Below are 22,391 nucleotides of genomic sequence, written 5' to 3'. Positions count from 1 at the left end.
CACAAAAATAAACTCAAAATGGATTAGAGACCTAAATATAAGACTGGCCACTATAAAACTCTTAGAGGAAAACATAGGAAGAACACTCTTTGACATAAATCACAGCAAGATCTTTTTCGATCCACCTCCTAGAGTAATGGAAATAAAAACAAAAATAAACAAGTGGGACCTAATGAAACTTCAAAGCTTTTGCACAGCAAAGGAAACCATAAACAAGACGAAAAGACAACCCTCAGAATGGGAGAAAATATTTGCAAATGAATCAACGGACAAAGGATTAATCTCCAAAATATATAAACAGCTCATTCAGCTCAATATCAAAGAAACAAACACCCCAATCCAAAAATGGGCAGAAGACCTAAATAGACATTTCTCCAAAGAAGACATACAGACGGCCACGAAGCACATGAAAAGATGCTCAACATCACTAATTATTAGAGAAATGCAAATCAAAACTACAATGAGGTATCACCTCACTCCTGTTAGAATGGGCATCATCAGAAAATCTACAAACAACAAATGCTGGAGAGGGTGTGGAGAAAAGGGAACCCTCTTGCACTGTTGGTGGGAATGTAAATTGATACAGCCACTATGGAGAACAATATGGAGGTTCCTTAAAAAACTAAAAATAGAATTACCATATGACCCAGCAATCCCACTACTGGGCATATACCCAGAGAAAACCGTAATTCAAAAAGACACGTGCACCCGAATGTTCATTGCAGCACTATTTACAATAGCCAGGTCATGGAAGCAACCTAAATGCCCATCAACAGACGAATGGATAAAGAAGTTGTGGTACATATATACGATGGAATATTATTCAGCCATAAAAAGGAACGAAATTGAGTCATTTGTTGAGAAGTGGATGGATCTAGAGACTGTCATACAGAGTGAAGTAAGTCAGAAAGAGAAAAACAAATATCGTATGTTAATGCATGTATGTGGAACGTAGAAAAATGGTACAGATGAGCCAGTTTGCAGGGCAGAAGTTGAGACACAGATGTAGAGAATGGACATATGGACACCAAGGGGGGAAAACTGCGATGAGGTGGGGATGGTGATGTGCTGAATTGGGCGATTGGGATTGACATGTATACACTGATGTGTATAAAACTGATGCCTAATAAGAACCTGCAGTATAAAAAAACAAACAAAACAACTAATACTAAACTTTCATTGGGTTATTTGTATGGAAATATGTTAATATAAATGTTTCAGACATTACATGAAATTTCTAAAAATCTTATATTTGTATTTGTATGGAAATATGTATGGAAATATGTTAATATAAATGTTTCAGACATTACATGAAATTTCTAAAAATCTTATATTTGTATTTTGTATGGAAATATGTATGGAAATATGTTAATATAAATGTTTCAGACATTACATGAAATTTCTAAAAATCTTATATTTGTATTTGTATGGAAATATGTATGGAAATATGTTAATATAAATGTTTCAGACATTACAGGAAACTTCTAAAAATCTTATATGTTCTGGTATAATGTTATAAGTAATAATCCTAGTTATTACTTTAAAATGTATGTCTCAGAAATAACTAATTTTCTTGTCAACTGCATTATTATGAACTTTCATCAAATCTTTAACCATGGTCATTTTTAAGTCTTTTGTCATTTACAGACAGTTCTGGGTGTACTCTGATGATTTTGCAAATATGTTCCTATAAAAGAGTTTCATCTTCAAGAAATTCATGGAAAAGACTCTGACAAGTACAGGTTTCTGGTAACTGACTGTACTGCTGAACTGAATGAATAAGCATTTTCAGAACTCTAATGAAAAACTGATGAACTCATAAAACTGCTAACAAAAGATCAAGATGAAAAAAAAGAAATTAATTACATGGGACTGAGTGAACTGATGAGGATGAGTATAATTTTTGTGACTTTCTGTCTGAATTAAAAAAAAAAAAATCCCACAAGGACTCAGAGGAAAAGAATATACAAATCAATTTTCACTGCAAAGTAAAGGAGCTGTTACAGTGGAGGATTACTGGACTGAATGTCAATATTATGACATAGTATAAGTGTGTTTCATGTTTGGTAATTGCAATCATTGTTGCTTTTGTTGTGGTCATCCATGTACAATGCTTGGTGTCAGTCTATCTATCTCTTGTAAAAATAAAATACAGTGTGTGTGTGTGGAAAAAAAAAAAAAAAAAAGACTGCAGAGCCCAGGGCTGGTGAGTCCTCTCAAGTTCCAATGGTTAGCTTCTCATCTGGGGTTCCCTTAGGAGCATCAATGGTTTCCCTGCTGATCACATATTTTTTTAATTGGCTGATCCCATTGGTTACAATGGTCCCCATCACCAACTGGCTGATGGACGAACATACCCCTTAGATTTTCCCAGAATTCCGGGTCTCAGTGTTCTGCGCCTCTGCCCTCTATTGACTGAGCAGTAGAATTGTGGACAGTAAGAAATAGCTTCTAGAAGAGTCCAACAGGAAGGCTAGCCACAGATAAACACATAGCTTTTTATTAACTTCTTTTTTCATCTCTCTTCCTTCAAGCCCCCTCTTTGTTATAAGTCACTCACAGATTTTCTATGATAGATATCAGAGCTTCTTCCAATAGGAGGGATTGATGACTTTTAAACTCCTTCATATTCCCACTTTCCCTCACTCAGCAGAATTCACAAAAAATATAAAACAAATGGAAGCCATGGTTTCCAACAAGGATAAATTCTATTTGTGACGCTAAACTTAGAACAAAATGATTCCTCTTCAGCAGAGAAGGCTATAAACGCAGATAAGCAGGTAAACCAACGCAAGAACGCAGGACCCACGGTGGCTTAGACATTGTGACAGGCCCCAGGAAGGACAAAAGTATCCATCAAATGCCAATCCTGACAGCAAGTTGCTGATCACCTGAGCTGCCATCAGGGCTTGCCTGTCAATATGCAAAGAAAAATCATTATCTTCATCAAACCATACTTGTATTGAAAACTCAAAAAATAAAACCCAAACAACATACTTTTATGAATGAAGATACTGAGATCTCAGTGAGATTAAATTGCTCAAAGTCAGTTAGAAATTGGTGGGGCAGGAATTTGATGCAGGCGTGAGCGTCTCCAGAAGGATGCTCTTTCTACACCTTGGGAAGCAAGCTACTCTCTACTGCTCCTTACTTTTGTTCTTACATCTCTCATAGCATTTCAAGCACTTACTGTGATCGACTTTTCATATGTTTGCGGCCTCAGATTGTGAGCACACACCAGAGATGGGTCTTATGGTTCCTTTTTTCAGAGACAAGATCCTTAAGAAAGTTTGTTGACTGAAAAAATGATTATGACATGTATAAACCCCGAAGGACATGCCTTGGGTTCTAATAAATTTCTCCACCCCTACAAAGGTGGAAAAGTTTCTTCTGAACAGGCAGAATCAGACAAGATAGCTAAAGAGCTTCTAGTCTTGTTCATACACTAGGCCCTCCAGTAAGGCTTATCTGCATGAAATCCTAACAAAACACTTAGGAGTAAGTACTATTATTTTTCTCATTTCAAAGATGTAAATGTGAAAGAGATCCAGATATGTCTGACTCCAGAAAAAGCACCAACCCTTAACCATCATGGCTGCACTGACAAGGTTTTACGGCAAGATTTGAACTGAAATATAGTCCTAACGGGTCATGAGAGTCTGCATAAACTGAATTGGGGAAAGCGGATTCTGGTACAGCTAAAGGCAAAGTAGGAAAGCAGGTGCACCAGAAACATGGGTTTAATTCATCTTGGAAGGACAGAGGATGCCTGTTGAGAGAGGCGGGAGAACGTGACTGTAACGCACATGCTCTACCGTCTGACCGCGGATTTGCCTCTCTGCTCTGCCAATTGCTGTTTAACTCTCTGCAAGTGACTTGACCTCTCTGTGATCTGTTTGTCAACCTCATGGGTTTTTTATGCGGATTAATATGTATGTATATAGAAGGACTGTATCTGGTATATGGTTAGCACTCCTTGAGCCTGGCCATTTTATTATTATTAGCATTAGTATTACTTTAAAAATGGTACTCATTCAAATTGATAGGTTTTGATGTACTCATCAACAAACTTGTCTCATTTTTATATCTGTACTTCTTTTGCCCTGAGTTTCTACGGCTTAGAGTCAATGCATTCTAGATTTGAAAATCTCTTAAGAGCATCTATTTTAAGGTTCTCCTTTCAGTACAAGAACATCAGGCAAACCGGTGAGTAACTTGGCTACAGACACATAGCCTGGGCTCAGGCTCAGTGTGAGATGATGGGAAAGAGAGAAGTAGTAAATGTACATCACACAGAGAGCAAACCAAAACTCTAGCAGTGACAGATGCTTCATTTTCTTGAAAAGATCTGATTTCAAATATCTGTTCAGTTGGAAGACTGGCTGTCATGCTCTATGTCTGCATTTCCAGGCAATTGCCAGCATCTTTAAAATTAATTTTAAAAGTTGCTAGTTTTGCCTGCCCTGCTGCCATCATTTACACCCTACAGTATAGCTGTTTTGATGAGGGTCCTTGTCGATAGCGTTCATTCGATTAAAATGACTTGACCCAGGCAATTAAGGTTTGAATAGGTTTGCGTGTAGAGCTGGGAGTTCATTTCCAGTGATGTCATTGACACAGTTTCCTTCCCTGGAAGGAAACCTTCCCAGTGTTTCTGGACTTAACCTTGTAAAGTGCCTGGTCAACAACTCTGCTTAATGAGTTATCACCTGGATTTCTGTAATGTGCCCTTCTCCCAAGTTTTCATCCTGAAAGGACATCCCTTTTTATGTATATGTATGTATATGCACATCTCTACACATATGTGTATATACATATAAATACATCCTTGTACAGTCTGTTTCCAAGGGGCTCAACTTTTCTTCTTCATGGGTCATAAAAATTAAATCATATTTATCAACAGCCATTACATTTTTTGTAGCCTCAGTGTTTTCCTCCTTTTATACATCGTAACTTAACTCATGGGATGCATGTTTGGTAACCTATTTTTTAAAATATCTGAGGTCTGTGTCATGCGTGTTGACTCTTATTTTCATGATATAGGCTGAAGAGTAATTTTGAAAAATGTCCTGCCTGATTAAAATGTCCTTTGCCTAGCCTAAATATACAATCCTCAAGTAATAATAACAGAAAAGAGGAAAAGACAAATGAACTAGAAAATATGAAATCACTCTGATGAAAAATCCCCACTTAATGGAGGCTGTATTACTTTATAATTCATGATAAGGAGAGTGAACGTGTGAAATACTCTTTTTGATGCTACTTTTTGATGTGATAAGAATATATTATCACACCTTTTCCTAATTTTAACAAAAGTATACTTCAGTATCTCCTCTTTGTAGCCTAGGAAATGAGGAGGCTTAGAGAGATTATTCAGGTTGTAAGTTTTACTTAATATGTGAACTATGTGTCAGTTTATCAGAATTTTAATATGAACCATGAGATTATAATAAAAGTATATCAAATATTTTATAGGCCAGAAGTCAAGTATATGTTTAAGAGGGTTTCCTCCATAATCCTCCAGCCCATTTTGCATTAGTTGTCTTACTTGCCTTTGAGGTTTTGTATTGTTTCCAATTTTAATACTTTCTATTAAAATAAGATTACGCAGTTATACAGATAGGACTTTTAAAAAATTATCTCCACTCTTGATTTCCTTTTTTCCTCCAAACTCTTCTTCTAGAAACTATAAAATATTTCTAAAAATTCATGTATTACCAATGAAAGCCATTAATCAATTATCAAACTAGTTGATTTCTTAAGCAAATTCTTAACTAATGTATTCCATTAAGAAGTCTAACCAGATTGACACAGCTAAATGTCCACTAAAATACTCAGCCAGGAAGTGAGAGGTATTAGTCAATACACATATTGTGAAGAGACAGGATTTATTGTTTAGTTCCCTCAAACTGCTTCATAGATATACGGCCCGTGAGTGTAAAAACACAAGCCAAAAACCAAAAGCAGATTGTCAAGTTTTCTTGAGCCTCTTTTGATAGCCTCCTTTCTTTGGGGACAGTATGACTAAGGCTTCAACACTGGGATGAAACCCCAGGCATCTTCTACACTGGCTGTCACCATCCTTGCTGATATGGTCAGGATGCCTTATTGCACAGGGAAGAGTGAATTTATAGAGGCCAGGGGAACAAAGATGGTTAACTCTTTCACTTTCTGTGTACATATACCTTCTCTATTTCCTGCCAAGACTAGAAAAAGGTAATTAACATCCCTTCCCTTTCTGCTAAAACTAAACTTTTAAATGAAAATATTTCTTTTCTCAAAATCATGAGTCACTTTGCTGTGCACCTGAAACTATTACAACATTGTTAATTGGCTATACTCCAACATAAAATAAAAAGTTAAAAAAAAAATCATGTATTTGTTGGCTCTTCTTAGCCAGAGGAAGTCATGTATTTAGGACATCTCTCTAGCTAACTGTTATTGGTAGGTACCATCATAATTAAGCAATTACGGAATATGGTATGAACAGAAAAAAGTTCTCCCCAAAATATAATTCCCTAGCTCTGCTTGTAATCTAAAGCATATACAATCATATTTTGGACGTGACTAGAGTTGATTGTAATGTGATTTTCTCTCTCAGAGTAATACACCCCAACAGAACCTTAGAAAAATGAAATGTCTATGCTATGGAACAAGTCACGATTTATATGCATGGCTAATTGGGTGGTAGTTATGCACAAGGACCAGAGTTAGAGACAAATCTGCTTGCATGTGCCCTTGAATTCATATTAAACTTCCTTTGGGGAGTTTGTGTATTTCACGGGCATTTTAAGTTCTCTTCCCTGATTCTTTTCTCAGAGTGTTTTTACAGAGTCAGCGGGAACACAAAGTCCCGCTGAAACACAAAGGAACAGTGAGACAAATGACTCATCCAGGGTCACCAAGTGAACTGCAGACAAAAGTGAGGGTAGAATCGGATCGCCGAGGTCAGGGCACAAGACTGTTCTGCTTTCTCTTACCCACAAAAAAAAGTGTTTCAATAGATTTAATAATAAAATTTGACCTAAAAGCAGTAGTCTAATCCTCCATAGCCAGGGAATAGAACATTTAACATCAAATTAGCTTATAACGAGTTAATTATTTCAACTCAATTTCCCTTTCTTTGCTTATATAATGGAGCAAGGGCTAATAAACAGTAAAATTACAAAAGTGGACAAGGGGAAGGAAATAAGAACTCAAGTCCGTGCAAATAACCATCTGAATAATCAGAAAGTTGGCTGTAGTTAGAAGCAAGGACAATGTAGCCTTTACCAAGCAAACATTTAAAGGAAAGACATACTAAATAAAATGTATATTCCAAAGCTATTTCCTTACTTATAGAGGCTGAATTTGAATAAATGAACCTCTTCTAACTTACATCCTTTTAAGAGCCAGTTGGCATTCCATATCTGCGAGCATCAGAGACCCCTGTGAATGTGAGCACTACGGTTCTACTGCAGGCTTTGTAGGCTGGTGGCTCCAAATAAGATTTTAGTCTTTGCCTCGCTCTGAAAACTTCCTTTTTCCACCAGAGGTACTGCGCTTGCCAAGAGTGACATAACCTTGAAATTATTTGTTACATTTTCCAATGAACAAACCCAGCTTGTTAAGGAAATGGGCAGCCTATATCATTAGCAAAGAGTACAATAGTGGACTCAGAATTCAGCCTTGACTGGTGGGCCCAGAGTATTTGTTGTTTCTGGGAAATCTCTCTGATTTTAGAAACAATTCTGCATTTTAACTGTGCTGGTAGGGGTGGGCTGGCCTCTGGAGGTTGTTAGGGAAGCATGCCACCTCCTGCACCACGTGAGAGCCGAGGTTCACATGGTCCTCAATACATCCACATCCAAGTATCATTGACTCTCATTTTAATTGCCCTTACCATCTATTAGTGGTCTTTCTTTGAACTGGGTTTGTTGGCAGTGAAATAAAATCTTGATGGCAACTGTTATTGATTTTTTTCCGATTATACATTTAATACACCCCTACGGTAGACAACTTAAAAGTCCCCTCAAGAATTAAGTAGAAAACCAAATCACCATCTCACCAGCCAAAGACACAACAATGAACACACACACGCATATAATTCTCCAACTAGAAGTAATGGTCATACACTCTATGCGGTTTGATTCAGTATCATAGGAATATTTATAAAATGACACAACCCCTATTGGCTTCACAACGTTCACAATTTAACCAGAAGAACCAATGCATTCATATTCTCTCTGTATCTATATAGGTGGAGAGTGTGATATATGACAAACAGATTCATCCAGGAAATACCATCATGGAAAGTCTTGATTTGGAGATGGACCAATGTGTGGAATTAACCTACAGAAAGTTGGTGCTTTCTGTTTTTCCTTTAAAATGTATATTCTTCCATGTCCTGGCTATTGTGAATAGAGCTGCAATGAACATTTTGGTACATGACTCTTTTTGAATTATGGTTTTCTCAGGGTATATGCCCAGTAGTGGGATTGCTGGGTCGTATGGTAGTTCTATTTTTAGTTTTTTAAGGAACTTCCATACTGTTCTCCATAGTGGCTGTATCAATTTACATTCCCACCAACAGTGCAAGAGGGTTCCCTTTTCTCCACACCCTCTCCAGCATTTATTGTTTGTAGATTTTTTGATGATGGCCATTCTGACCGGTGTGAGATGATATCTCATTGTAGTTTTGATTTGCATTTCTCTAATGATTAATGATGTTGAGCATTCTTTCATGTGATGGACCTAGAGTCTGTCATACAAAGTGAAGTAAGTCAGAAAGAGAAAAACAAATACCATATGCTAACACATATATATGAAATCTAAAAAAAAGAAATGGTCATGAAGAACCTAGGGGCAAGATGGGAATAAAGACGCAGACCTACTAGAGAATGGACTTGAGGATATGGGGAGGGGGAAGGGTAAGCTGGGACAAAGTGAGAGAGTGGCATGGACATATATACACTACCAAACGTAAAATAGATAGCTAGTGGGAAGCAACCGCATAGCACAGGGAGATCAGCTCGGTGCTTTGTGTCCACCTAGAGGGGTGGGATAGGGAGGGTGGGAGGGAGGGAGACGCAAGAGGGAAGAGATATGGGGACATATGTATATGTATAACTGATTCACTTTGTTATAAAGCAGAAGCTAACACACCATTGTAAAGCAATTATACTCCAATAAAGATGTTAAAAAAAAAAAAAAAACTCTAGAAAAAGCAGACTAATCTATGTAACAGAGGCAGATGGTTGGTTTCCAGAGGGTGGAGGGGGCATCAGGAGCCTAAGGACACTCTATCCATTATCTTGAGGATGATGATGGTTTCTCAAGTGTATACATGTAGTAGAACTTATTAAAGTGTATACTTTAAGTGTAATTTATCATACGTCAATTATACCTCAATAAAGCTCCTTTTAAAAACACAAAAACAAAAACAAAAAAACAAACAAAATGTATACTCTACTGTAGCTTTTGATGTGAATTTTATTTTTGAAGAGGTCGTATTTGCATGTTCCCCGTAGAGAAAACTACAGGGGAAGGTATATTTTGAAAACCTTTCCTTCCATTTTTATCTCTGCCCATCTCATTACACCTCCTGCCCTAATAAGAAATGACCTTTACTGGTTTTGCATGTACTTTTTCAGTTTGTTCTTTGTATAAATACAAATACACATGATTGTGTCTACTTATTTTCTACCTGCTTTTCATTAATCGTAGCCTACTATATTGATTTTAGACACCTTGCAGTTCCTGTAGAAATTTCCATAAAAGTATATAGAGAACTTCAGTGGAATATATGTTCAGATATTCAGAACTTCCATTCCCGTGTGTGGAAGTCCTATAGTTTAAGTGATTTCCTAAAGAAGGACAATTCTTTACAATATTTTGTAATTACAAACCATGCTGCCATGATAATCTTGTGCCAATGCTATTTCACTTTTGCAGCTATACATTTAGGATAAATTCCCTGAGTAGGATTGCTGGATCATGGAGTAAATTCTTTGGTAATTTTGAAAGATATTATCTTTCACAAGGATTTTAACATTCTGTAATACTACCGGCAGTGGAAGCGTATGCTTTCCTTCAGTCATACCAACATTCTTTGTTATCAAACATTTAAGCTTGTGATTTTGATAGGTGAGAAATTATATCTCATTGTAGTTTCAGTTTGCATTAAACTTTTAAAAGAGATTGAACATCTGTTTTACATGTTCACAGATGTTGTGTTGTTTCTCTGGAAAATTATTTGTTCTGATCTCTGCCAATTTTTCTATTAGGTTCTTCCTCTTCTCAATTTTTAGAGCCCATTATTTATTAGAGAAATTAACCCTTTATAATAGGAGTTGCAAATTTTTTAATTTTCTCTTTTTATTTACTTACAGTATTTGTTTTGAAGTGTGGGTTTTTTGGTTTCTTTTGCTTTGTTTTGTGTTTTGTTGTATTTTGTCTATGCACTTGCCTTGAGTTTTTATGTGATCAAATTTATCAGCCTATTTTCCCCAGAGCTTAAATTCAATCTTAACCAAAATTCTGTCCAGTAGACTATATTAAATATTTTAATATTTTCTCTTTCATAAAGTATCCACTTAGAATACGACACTTTTGATGAAAGATAATGTTATCTCATCCTGAAGAGAAGCATTGCAAATCTCTAATTTATTTAAAATTTAATATCGTATTTCCTCTTAAATGGAAGCGTTAATGCTACAAACCCTTGGGATTTGACTATTTCAGTGTCTAATCCCACATATACAGTTCTAAGTTTTCTACGATCATGAATATTTGATGAATTTATATGTTTTTGCATTATGGAGATATAGATCTCAATATCAATTCCAAATGGTCTAAAATAGCTCCCTTGGAAGATTAATATAACTCAGAATTTCTGATATTGAATTAACTGCAGAAAACCATCTGGGGATATACATGGATAAATGTCTCATGTATTCATAGTAGAAAGGCTAAAATTATAAAAATGATAATCCCATATGCTAGTTTAACACTTGCATCACTTTATGTTCAATGTACAACTGGTGATACCTTGAGTTCTGGAACATCGTGGAACCTTCCATCTGCTCTGGGCACCTGGTACAGTTGTGTGTGCTGATGTGTGTGAGGACAATCACACAGTTTGCTTATTCAGCATCAGCTGCCTTGGGTTAAAGTCTGAACACATCCTAAGCTCTGCACGTCAGGGGTGTTTAGGACAGCTCCATCATTTATTTAGCCAGTACTGATACTGCTCCCTGGCGGGTGGATTCAGAGCTAAGCTCCAAGGCTCCAGCTCTAATTGGAGAAATCTCTGATAAATTCCCACAGCATTCCATTTGGATACGTATTGCTGTTCTGCTGTGGATGATCTCTGCACCACTCCCACCCACGACAACCCCGCTGGTATAATCCTGTCCTACAAACTGCTATGGTGGACAGTATATCTTTCGACTGACTTGATGGAGTCAGATTTTTCTTTCCTAGCCTCAGTGGAGACATTCTGCCAGTTCAGTTTCCTATTTTGCAGGAATAATGGACAAGGCAAAGTGGTGATAAATTCTGAGAGTAAGCCAAGTTATATTTTCTTGTTACATGAAAAGAGAATACTCATCCTAAAAGCGTGGTTTTCGTTCTCCCTTTTAAATTACTTGAAGAAAGCGTGTTTACCCAGATGCCACCCCCTGGGTCTCCTTTGTCACCTCAAGCAGCCTTCTCATCCTTTCCCACAAAAAGCCTCTTCATTAACTCCTTGTGATGTGTGAAAGATCTCCACTAACATGAAACTGTCCTACGAATACTTTATTTCTTCACGTTGGTTAGCAAACATAACTTCAACCTTTGCTTATTCTATTTTTTTTTTTTTACTGCCTTTACAGATCTATTTACTCATTCATCAATTAAACCTTTGCTTTGTATGGGCTACAGGCATTGGCCAGGCACTGGCCAGGTTCTGTGACTACATGGAAAATAAAACACAGATCCCACCCGGTGAGTGGGGAAAACACCCCACAAAGAAATGTGAATACAACTACAGGGCAGTTCAGAAAGGTGGATGGTCATTCTTCAAAGTCATGTTATATTGTTGGATTGAAGTAATTTGTTCCAGAATAATTTGCTTGATTATTCTGCAATCATTGGAAACCAAGCAAAATACAGCCTCAGCCAGTGGATGGGGATCCGGTATGGATTGCAGCTCCTGGAGATGCTCCTGGGCCTTTCCTGACAGTCGCTTTGGGTGGCTGGGGGAGTGACCCTTCCCCCTGGCCCACTGGGAGTCCTCCTAATAAGGAGACCTTTACTCACTGCAGGCATGCTTCCTAAAACATAATCATATTTTTATCTCTGCTTTTGCATACTTGACTTTCTCTTCCTGAAACACCTGGGTTGCTTGTTTTCGGTTGTATTCATTTTGTGGTTGTCTTATTTTACAGTCTCGTGTGTTGTTCTTGTCCCTTGGGGGACAGCACTTTGTGATAGAGGGACCAAGGCCTTAGGTGCTCACGAGACAGGCATCGGGTTAATCACACCCTGGTTTCAGTCCTGCTTCTGTCACTAGCCATGTGACTTTGGGTGACATAACACTAAGTAGTCCTTTCCTCCATTATATTGTTATTTATTATATTAAATATTAATAATCATAATTACAGTGTTTTTTGTTACTAAGGAGATACTCTATTCAAGGTGATGGGTGCTTTGTCTGTACTCACTCATTCTCGTGATGCCATTTTTTTTTTTTTTTTTTTTTTTGGCCATGCCAAGTGGCCTGTGGGATCCTAGTTCCCCGACCAGGGATCGAACCCAGGCCCTCGACAGGGAGAGCGTGGATTCCTAACCATTGGACTGCCAGGGAATTCCCTTGTGACACCATCTTTTGATAAAAATCACACATTAGTTTCTATCACTGAGTGTATAGTATACACTCTGCTAAACATTCCACATACCTTCTTTCATTTAAGACTCACAACAATCTTATGAGACAGACGTTCTAACTGACTTCATTGTCTGGATGAAAAATTGGAAGCATAGATCGTTTAACTTACTTTCCCTAAGCTGCGTATTTAGCAAGAAAGCCCAGTGAAAACCCAGGTGTATCTTATACCAGACGGAGCCCAATTTGTCACAGTAATATCCGTGTATGTAGAAATATTAGAAAAGTGCAGATGAAGACAAGATGAAAATTAAAAGCCTTCATGCTCAGTTTCCTTCCCCGGAGGTATGCGCTGTCAGCCAGAAACTCTGTAAGCCTGGTTGGGTGTCCACCCTCCCACCACGTCCCCCGACATGGTACATGTCACAGAGGAGCCCAAGCTTTACTAAGTATGTTCAACAACCTGCTCTTCCCCCACCTAATGTATCTCCAAGGGGTGTGTGTGTGTGTGTGTGTGTGTATACCTGCTTTGTTCTTTTTAAAACATGCATCACAGTTGTCTACTGGCAGAATATTCTAGAATATACTATCAGTTATGGAAGCATTTCTCTACTTCATTTGCTTTAAGTTTTACTGACATTTCAAACAAGCTGCACAGACCACTTGGACGCATACGTCATTTCATACTTGTGTCTCTCCCTTCCCACTTGTACTCCTAACATCAGTTTATGTGTTACTATTTTCTTGTTAAGTCCTGGCATAATTAAATTTTAAAACTTTACCAAACTGCATGGTGAACAAGGTGTGTGTGTGTGTGTGTGTGTGTGGTTTGTGAGCAGCTGTCTTGACCGTGGTCACAAGGAAGGTGAGCAAATCATCTCTGGGTAATAAATTAGTCACTTCAAATCTGTTTTCTGATGAAGCCAATGTGTAACCCAGGAAGGAACCACTAATGAGGTGCTTAACCCATCTGCCCAGGGGATGGCCAAGCCTCTTTTTGAGGCCTTGCGGGATTGAATAGCATTAGAAATAGATGAACAATGGCTTATTCTGAATCCCCTGCAGGCCGAATTGGTCACACAGAGAGCATGCCCTGTCAGTGGGCTGGCGTTTATTGAGCATCTAGAGAACAGAACGCCTGTTGGATGTGCATAGCTCTTCCACAAGCCCACGTACATGCTCAGCCCTGGGCTGCCTTGTTCAGCCTAAGGTGTCTGAGAATGTGGTGTTAGAGTGGGTGTGATCCAGTATGACGATATATAACTGTTTGTTTTGAATATTGTCCAACCTGTGTCAAATTAGTTTATTCCATGTGGCTTTGTTTTAATGGAACTTTTCTTCAAACTTGAATTCACTGTAGGTTGATATTAATGTCTCCTTGACAGTTCTTTGGACAATCCAACATGTCCACACCTCTTCAACTGCCTCTGCCCTCCATTGAGCTGAAATTCCATGTCTTTTCTTATCAGTAAGGAATTAAATCCATCACTTTCAAATGGAAAGAACTGTATCAATTTCAGAAATAACTCTTTCTTTTTTGAACAGGGTATGATTTCAATGTGAGCTGATTTTCTCAATCTCTGGAGCACCAGGAAAGAGTGGTTGGTGTGGGTGAGGCCATCATATTTGAGGGTGTAATCTGAGTGTAATATGCAGTTAAAATCATGAGGGCAGGTAATCACTCTAAATGGAAAAAGCAAGTGGTGTCGTGTATGCAGGATTTAAACTGCAAAGGGCATGACTGAAAAATCCCTCCTAAAATGAAGAAAATGTTTAAAAGAAATATCATCTCTGGCTATGGGTAATTCAGAAAGATAATAACACAAAATTCTACTCTACCTATATTATAGAATCATATAATGGATTCTATAATAGAGTATATAATAGAAGCAAAATGTAATGCATTGATTCTCTAATCTCTTTATTTTAGAGATGAGAAAAAGAAGATGCAGTGCAATAATAGTAGTAGTAATAATAATAATGTAATAGCTACAACTAAAACTTCTTGAGTACTGACTGTGTCACAGACACTGTTATAAGCACATTGCATATATTAGCTTATTTCATTATCTTGATATGAGGTCAATAACATTATTATTACCCATGGAAAATCTGGAGCAGAGCGTTAGGGAACTTGCCTAAGCCACACAGCCAGGAAGAGACAGGCTCCAGTTTTGAATCCAGGCAGCTGGACTCCAAAGTCCATGTTCTTAACCACCACAACCACCATCACCACACACACACACACACACACACACACACACACACACACACACATGCACACACACACGTGTGTGTGTACATGTATATATGCATATATGTATGCATATATATTTAATATAACTCCGATGTCTTCAGTCTGTGGCCCTGTCCTCAACATCTCTGGGGTCACTCTCTCTTTAATATTAAACAAAACCTGGCTTGACACCCCCCCAATTATATATACCATGGAACAAAGGTTATCTTAGAGTTTCTATTTTTTGAATCAATTATTTCCAGTGCCCCTTCCAGAATTTTTCTGATTCCTAGGAACTTAAATACCCACGGTCACCATAATCCTAAGAACGTTAACATCACTCATGGCAGATCTCCTGTTCCTTTTCCTTCACTCTCTACTGAAATTGACTCCCTTTAAGATTGAAGAGGGATTTGCTGTTGTGAACATAAAGTCATCTTTAGGAAACACGAGATGACAGACTACGGAAAATCACTGCAGGCTGCTATTTATCTTTTCTTAAGACCTATCTCCCCTTTTTGTCTTTCCTTCCCCCTCTCCTACCCTATCTCTTTGTGGCAGGCTCTTCTTTCTGAACCATGGTGTGTGTGTGTGTGTGTGTGTGTGTGTGTGTGTGATTTTTTTCCTACCCCATGGTTGGAAGATTTGACAAATTGATCTTGTACTATACCGGGGTGGCATGTAGGGGTTATTTGATAACATGGAGTTCCCTCTACTTCTTGCTTCTATCTGCTGGCGCTCTGCTTCATGAAAAGGAACGGATGTTTTCTCCTTCTTGAGTACAGGTGTGATCCTAATATTTGCAAGTATAGATGCTGCCTCCCCACACCTTTTCTTTTTTTCACCTCTGCCTCTCTTCTGCACCCTAACTGCCCATTGGAGTTCCAGTTGCTCCCACCAAACAAATAATTATCCCTTGGTCAACCCTTCGCACCTCCCTACTGGTGGAGAGTCTGCCTTTAAAAAGCTGACCCACGGGCTTCCCTGGTGGCGCAGTGGTTGAGAATCTGCCTGCTAATGCAGGGGACACGGGTTCGAGCCCTGGTCTGGGAAGATCCCACATGCCACGGAGCAGCTGGGCCCGTGAGCCACAATTGCTGAGCCTGCGCGTCTGGAGCCTGTGCCCCGCAACGGGAGGGGCCGCGATGGAGAAAGGCCCGCGCACCGCGATGAAGAGCGGTCCCCGCACCGCGATGAAGAGTGGCCCCCGCTTGCCGCAACTGGAGAAAGCCCTCGCACGAACCGAAGACCCAATACAGACAAAAATAAATATAAATTAATTAATTAAAAAGAAAATCCTTAAAAAAAAAAAAAAAAGCTGACCCACAGATGAGGACAGCACCATTACTGGCAGTGGTCCAGGGACATTTAGGAAAGCACCCTGAAGCAGGAGAGAGTGAAAGAACACATAGTTGCAAGTTTATGCGACTATTTGATGAACCTGGGGATGAGAGTGAGAAGTACTGTTTACACCTTTGCAGGGAGCCGTGCGCTGATGTGTTCTACAGTCCCTACCAATACCCTTTCCTCTGTGCACACCGATCCCAACCTGGGAGCCCCACTGTTTCCCACTGAAGCTGATGTGCGGATCATAGGAGAAAGGAGTCTAGGGTTTCTGACCCTTCCTGATACTGGTAACTTCTGCCTTTTCAGGCCTGAGTCCTATGCTAATATAAAGTTTCTTCCGTTCATATTTTGGTGGCTCTACAATGAAGTCGGAAAAGCCCATAACTGGTTTGTTTTTGTTGTTGGTGGTGGTGTTGTTTTCAATTTTTATTGGAGTGTAGTTGATGTACAATGCTGTTGTTCGTTTCAGGTGTACAGCAAAGTGAATCAGGTATACATACACACATATCCACTCATTTTTTAGATTCTTTTCCCATACAGGCCAGAGTATTGAGTAGACCGTCACTGGTTTTACTTGTCATCACTTGCTACTCCATTGAACTATTTTTTCTGAAGGAAGCCTCATGTATTCTTCCATGAGGAAAGCATATTCTTTGGTTCACATCACTTGATCCAACACCTTGTTTCATGGCAGCCCTAGGATTACTGTGCTACAGGTATTTGCTTCCTTCTGGAGCATGAGCGGCCACCTGTGGGCCCAGGGACTTGGGCTAATGGTCTCAAGTTTTTCACTGAATGAAAAGAAGGGGTGTCTCAGATCATCCCACAAGGGATATGCATGTTCTCACACATGATGAACACTCACACCTATACCCACATTCACAAATATAGAAATATATATTTTCACTAAATATTTGTACTCCATTTACATTTCTAATTTTATATTCAGAGGGATGGGAGTTTGCTTACCTTAAGCAAGAACAACTTATGGGAGATTGCTTCAAAATGGAGGAGTAGAAGGACGTGCTCTCACTCCCTCTTGCAAGAACACCAGAATCACAGCTAACTGCTGAACAATCATTGACAGGAAGACACTGGAACTCACCAAAAAAGATACCCCACATCCAAAGACAAAGGAGAAGCCACAAAGAGACGGTAGGAGGGGTGCAATCACAATAAAATCAAATCCCATAACTGCTGGGTGAGTGACTCACAAGCTGGAGAACACTTATACCACAGAAGTCCAGCTACTGGAGTGAAGGTTCTAAGCCCCACGTCAGGCTTCCCAATCTGGGGGTCCGGCAATGGGAGGAGGACTTCCTAGAGAATCAGACTTTGAAGCCTAGTGGGATTTGACTACAGGACTTTGACAGGACTGGGGGAAACAGAGACTCCACTCTTGGAGGGACACAGAAAGTAGTGTGCTCTTCAGGACCCAGGGGAAAGAGAAGTGGTCCCATAGGAGACTGAACCAGACCTACCTGCTAGTGTTGGAGGGTCTCCTGCAGAGGTGGGGGGTGGCTGTGGCTCACTGTGGGGACAAGGACACTGGCAGCAGAAGTTCTGGGAAGTACTCCTTGGCGTCAGCCCTCCCAGAGTCTGCCATTAGCCCCACCAAAGAGCGTGGGTAGGCTCCAGTGTTGGGTCACCTCAGGCCAAACAACTAACAGGGAGGGAACCCAGCCCCACCCATCAGAAGACAAGTGGATTAAAGTTTTACTGAGCTCTGCCCACCAAAGCAACAGCCAGCTCTACCCACCACCAGTCCCTCCCATCAGGAAACTTGCACAAGCCCCTGAGATAGCCTCATCCACCAGAGGGCAGAGAGCAGAAGCAAGAACTACAATCCTGCAGCCTGTGGAATAAAAACCACATTCACAAAAAGATAGACAAGATGAAAAGGCAGAGGGCTATGTACCAGATGAAGGAACATGATAAAACCCCAGAAAAACAACTAAATGAAGTGGAGATAGGCAACCTTCCAGAAAAAAAATTCAGAATAATGATAGTGAAGATGATCCAGGACCTCGGGAAAAGAATGGAGGCAAAGATCAAGAAGATGCAAGAAATGTTTAACAAAGATCTGGAAGAATTAAAGAACAAACAAACAGAGATGAACAACACAATAACTGAAATGAAAAATACACTAGAAGGAATCAATAGCAGAATAACTGAGGCTGAAGAACGGATAAGTGACCTGGAAGACAGAATGGTGGAATTCACTGCTGCGGAAGAAAATCAAGAAAAAAGAATGAAAAGTAATGAAGACAGCCTAAGAGACCTCTGGGACAACATTAAATGCAACAACATTCACATTATAGGGGTCCCAGAAGGAGAAGAGAGAGAGAAAGTACCCGAGAAAATATTTGAAGAGATTATAGTTGAAAACTTCCCTAACATGGGAAAGGAAATAGCCACCCAAGTTCAGGAAGTGCAGAGAGTCCCACACAGGATAAACCCAAGGAGAAACACTCCGAGACACATAGTAATCAAATTGGCAAAAATTAAAGACAAAGAAAAATTATTGAAAGCAGCAAGGGAAAAATGACAAATAACATACAAGGGAACTCCCATAAGGTTAACAGCTGATTTCTCGGCAGAAACTCTACAAGCCAGAAGGGAGTGGCATGATATACTTAAAGTGATGAAAGGGAAGAACCTACAACCAAGATTTCTCTACCCGGCAAGGATCTCATTCAGATTCGATGGAGAAATCAAATGCTTTACAGACAAGCAAAAGCTAAGAGAATTCAGCACCACCAAACTAGCTCTACAACAAATGCTAAAAAACTTCTCTAAGTGGGAAACACAAGAGAAGAAAAGGACCTACAAAAACAAATGCAAAACAATTAAGAAAATGGTAATAGGAACATACATATCGATAATTACCTTAAACGTGAATGGATTAAATGCTCCAACCAAAAGACACAGGCTTGTTGAATGGACACAAAAACAAGACCCATATGTATGCTGTCTACAAGAGACCCACTTCAGACCTAGGGACACATTCAGACTGAAAGTGGGGGATGGAAAAAGATATTCCATGCAAATGGAAATCAAAAGAAAGCTGGAGTAGCAATACTCATATCAGATAAAAAAGACCTTAAAATAAAGAATGTTACAAGAGACAAGGAAGGACACTACATAATGATCAAGGGATCAATCCAAGAAGAAGATATAACAATTATAAATATATATGCACCCAACATAGGAGCACCTCAATACATAAGGCAACTGCTAACAGCTATAAAAGAGGAAATCAACAGGAACACAATAACAATGGGGAACTTTAACACCTCACTTATACCAATGGACAGATCATCCAAATAGAAAATTAGCACGGAAACACAAGCTTTAAATGACACAGTAGACCAGATAGATTTAATTGATATTTATAGAACATTCCATCCAAAAACAGCAGATTACACTTTCTTCTCAAGTGATCACAAAACATTCTCCAGAATAGATCACATCTTGGGTCACAAATCAAGCCTCAGTAAATTTAAGAAAACTGAAATCATATCAAGCATCTTTTCTGACAACAATGCTATGAGATTAGAAATCAATTACAGGGAAAAAACCATAAAAAACACAAACACAGGGAGGCTAAACAATACGTTACTAAATAACCAAGAGATCACTGAAGAAATCAAAGAGGAAATCAAAAAATACCTAGAGACAAATGACAATGAAAACACGATGATCCAAAACCTATGGGATGCAGCAAAAGCAGTTCTAAGAGGGAAGTTTATAGCTATACAAGCCCACCTCAAGAAACAAGAAAAATCTCAAATAAACAATCTAACCTTACACCTAAAGGAACTAGAGAAAGAAGAACAAACAAAACCCAAAGTTAGCAGAAGGAAAGAAATCCTAAAGATCAGAGCAGAAATAAATGAAATAGAAACAAAGAAAACAATAGCAAAGATCAATAAAACTAAAAGCTGGTTCTTTGAGAAGATAAACAAAATTGATAAAGCATTAGCTAGACTCATCAAGAAAAAGAGGGAGGGGGCTTCCCTGGTGGTGCAGTGGTTGAGAATCTGCCTGCCAATGCAGGGGACACGGGTTCGAGCCCCGGTCTGGGAAGATCCCACATGCCACGGAGCAACTGGGCCCGTGAGCCACAATTACTGAGCCTGCGCATCTGGAGCCTGTGCTCCGCAACAAGAGAGGCCGCGACAGTGAGAGGCCCGCGCACCGCGATGAAGAGTGGTCCCCACTCGCCGCAACTGGAGAAAGCCCTCGCACAGAAACGAAGACTCAACACAGTCATAAATAAATAAATAAAAGAACGTGAATTTCTTTAAAAAAAAGAAAAAAAAAGAAAAAGAGGGAGAGGACTCAAATCAATAAAATTAGAAATGAAAAAGGAGAAGTTACAACAGACACCTCAGAAATACAAAGCATCCTAAGAGACTACTACAAGCAACACTATGCCAATAAAATGGACAACCTGGAAGAAATGGACAAATTCTTAGAAAAGCACAACCTTCCGAGACTGAACCAGGAAGAAATAGAAAATATGAACAGACCAATCACAAGTAATGAAATTGAAACTGTGATTAAAAATCTCCCAACAAACAAAAGTCCAGGACCAGATGGCTTCACAGGTGAATTATATCAAATATTTAGGGAAGAGCTAACACCCACCCTTCTCAAACTCTTCCAAAAAATTGCAGAGGAAGGAACACTCACAAACTTACTCTATGAGGCCACTATCACCCTGATACCAAAACCAGACAAAGATACTACAAAAAAAGAACATTATAGACCAATATCACTGATGAATATAGATGTAAAAATCCTCAAAATACTAGCAAACAGAATCCAACAACACATTAAAAGGATCATATACCATGATCAAGTGGGATTTATCCCAGGGATTCTTCAATATATGCAAATCAGTCAATGTGATACACCATATTAACAAATTGAAGAATGAAAACCATATGATCATCTCAACAGATGCAGAAAAAGCTTTTGACAAAATTCAACACCCATTGATGATAAAAACTCTCCAGAAAGTGGGCATAGAGGGAACCTACCTCAACATAATAAAGGCCATATATGACAAACCCACAGCAAACATCATTCTCAGTGGTGAAAAACTGAAAGCATTTCCTCTAAGATCAGGAGCAAGACAAGGATGTCCATTCTCACCACTATTATTCAACATAGTTTTGGAGGTCCTAGCCACTGCAATCCGAGAAGAAAAAGAAATAAAAGGAATACAAATTGGAAAAGAAGAAGTAAAACTGTCACTGTTTGCAGATGACATGATACTATACGTAGAGAATCCTAAAGATGCCACCAGAAAACTACTAGAGCTAATCAATGAATTTGGTAAAGTTGCAGGATACAAAATTTATGCACAGAAATCTCTTGCATTCTTATACACTAATGATGAAAAATCTGAAAGAGAAATTAAGGAAACACTCCCATTTACCATTGCAACTAAAAGAATAAAATACCTAGGAATAAACCTACCTAGGGAGACAAAAGACCTCTATGCAGAAAACTATAAGACACTGTTGAAAGAAATTAAAGATGATACCAACAGATGGAGAGATATACCATGTTCTTGGATTGGAAGAATCAATATTGTGAAAATGACTATACTACCCAAAGCAATATACAGATTCAATGCAATCCCTATCAAATTACCAATGGCATTTTTCACAGAACTAGAACAAAAAATCTTAAAATTTGTATTGACACAAAAGACCCCGAATAGCCAAAACTGTCTTGAGGGAAAAAGACGGAGCTGGAGGAATCAGACTCCCTGACTTCAGACTATACTACAAAGCTACAGTAATCAAGACAATATGGTACTGGCACAAAAACAGAAATGTAGATCAGTGGAACAGGATAGAAAGCCCAGAGATAAACCCACGCACCTATGGTCAACTAATCTATGACAAAGGAGGAAAGGATATACAATGGAGAAAAGACAGCCTC

Source organism: Balaenoptera acutorostrata, chromosome 3 (genome assembly GCF_949987535.1).
Source record: "Balaenoptera acutorostrata chromosome 3, mBalAcu1.1, whole genome shotgun sequence".
Lineage (NCBI taxonomy): Eukaryota > Metazoa > Chordata > Mammalia > Artiodactyla > Balaenopteridae > Balaenoptera > Balaenoptera acutorostrata.
Note: the sequence above shows the minus strand (reverse complement) of the source record.